Genomic DNA, 2,500 nt, shown 5'->3' with positions numbered 1-2,500 from the left:
TTCCTTTTACTTCACGTGGCAAGGGGAGGCGTCACTCCCAGTGTTTGTTATATATATTTGTTATTGTTCTACAATAAGGCAAATAACAGCTCAGTATCCTATCTCACAACAGAACCCACTACTCATTTCGTAGATCGTACACATTACATATTGAATCTTATATTCTCATTCCTAGAATAATAAACATAATTTCAGTTTCAATCGGCACATGATTGAACATATATATATATATATATACATATATATATATATATATACATATATATATATATACATATATATATATATATATAGATATATAGATATATAGATATATACTTACGTCCTCCTAAAAAGCACCCTTATGAACATTTTTGCTGTTTTGTCTAAAATAAGTAATAAATACAGTAGATATACAACATTTGTTCATTATTCCACCATATGCATTCCCGTCAAACTTCCTTCTCCCAAATCCTTCGATTCATGCACGCACTGTTCCTGTGGATTCATATCAGGAACCTACAACCCAAAGGTGTATAGACCCCTTCCATTAAACTCTCAGACAAAAAAAAAAAAAAAAAAAAAAAAAAAATCATCTAATAACCCTTATTAACATCAAAGATGAAACAGACAATATATGCCTGTGAAATGACCCCTTGGACTTCAAGATAGCCTTTTGTGATTTATACAATAATATTCTGCTGTTTTAAACAAGACAATTGTATAAAAGAATTGAGAACGATTAATGAAACGAATGGTTAATTTTGTGAGAAAAGGTATTTGGCTTGCACGTGAGATTATTTGCGAAGTTCCCCAAGGAGTCCTTCTTGCTCCATACTTAATCTTGTTTTATGTAAACTGCGTTAACGCTGCAGTTAACTGTAGTCTCACCATTGTATGCTAATGTGTGAGCTTTCCTTGAATGTGACGGAGACTTAAACAATGTCAGGCCTTGCTTTATTTCTTGCTTGCGAGAAACTAAACAATTGAACAAGTGGAGCACCTTCCTCAATTTGCATTTTTATTCTGTCTGCTGCTAAGAACCCATTAGACCGTAGTGTATCATAATTACACAAGAACGTAAGAATGGAGGAGACTGCGAGAGACCATAAGGCCTACACAAAGTAGTTTCACGTCCCTTACCACCTGCCATTTCTTCCCATAAAGTTATTCAATCTTCTCCTAAATTGGCTTATATGTTTGTTATTTGTCGCTAAGTGGTTTTATTCATGTAAACTCTGAAAGAGTCCTGTTCAAGGAGCTGTGATCAAGAAATAGAAATTACAAGTGAAATTTAAAAAAAAAAAAAAATGGAAGATATCGAAAAGAATGACCAAGGACAGCCGTAGGAGGGAGTGGGAGAGAGTAGGAGGTGGGTTAGCAAGAAGAACAAAAGTTAGAATGATTTTATGTTCTAGATTGTTCTCTTTGGCAGAGGACGTTCTGTCAAACAAAATATTCTAGAAAAAGGTTTGATAACGCTCATGCCTGAACAACAATAGTTTCATATTTCATTCTTATATGATTAATGAACTCTCCACAGCTGTAGGGAAACCATCGCGGGACCAAAGTTATCTCAATGACTCGTGTGCATTAAATGTATTCTATATCCTTTGTTCAATATGGAAGTGTTCAGTCAATTTCAGCGGGGACGTAGATGTAGGTGGAAAGAGTTTTGTCAACCACGTCATCAGTGAATGGAATAAGCTTTCAGCCAAAGCAATATAACATAATACAGTTCAAAGTTCACTTTGATAAACATCTGAGCATTTCTTCTATTTAATGAAAATCTACAAAAAATTAAATAACAATAGTAATAACGGCTCGCTGCAACTGATAGGACTTTGCTCTATCAGGGGTTTTTTCACTTTTCACTGGGCGGAAGTGGAATAGTGATTTTTTTTTTTTTTTTTTTTTTTTTTTTTAATCTGACCTTGTTATGGACCCATAGGTCTTCTGGAAGTACCAATGAACTTTGATAGACAAATGCCCGTTCGCCTGCTCCAGCAAACGTACAAATACAAAACACACAGATTTATATTATCATCAACACGTAGCGACGATATTCCACAATGCCACTTGTATTGAACTAAAATACTAACCTCCCAGGAAGTTCTGAGCAGTAAAAGACGAACGGACTTTACCAGCTGACTGTACATAGATTATTTCTATTTTACTGTAGCACATTAGTTTCCTGTTCTATCAGTATGAAGGCACCGGTTCGATTACCGACGATTAACTTGAATTAATCTTATTAGAAGTCTGTCTTTCGAATCCTCTCCATCAATTCAGTCCGGCGTTTGGCCGGTGTCACACTGTCCGGCGCCGCAAAGTCCTCCTTACGATTGATTAAACTCGAAAGGATATGATAGTATTTTAACCAGGGGTTAGACAGAGGTCGTTATATGAAGCTGTAGCCATCGCCAGAAGATTTTATTAAACTAATCGAACTCGTCCATAACTTTGCCGCATCCGGCGCCGCCGAAGTGTGACACTGACATAACTCGTTTTTTATTATCAT

The 2,500-nt window shown here is 35.8% G+C and overlaps 1 protein-coding gene across 1 annotated transcript in view; it reads left to right on the top strand.

Moving 5' to 3' along the window:
• The window catches only part of LOC143038334 (uncharacterized), a 50,828-nt gene that overhangs the window by 64 nt on the left and 48,264 nt on the right, over positions 1-2,500 (top strand). The window lies entirely within an intron of this gene.

The sequence above is a fragment of the Oratosquilla oratoria genome, chromosome 24, assembly GCF_046742065.1.
Source record: "Oratosquilla oratoria isolate Oo_2021 chromosome 24, ASM4674206v1, whole genome shotgun sequence".
Classification (NCBI taxonomy): Eukaryota; Metazoa; Arthropoda; class Malacostraca; order Stomatopoda; family Squillidae; genus Oratosquilla; species Oratosquilla oratoria.
This window is presented reverse-complemented; position numbering and strand designations above follow the sequence as displayed.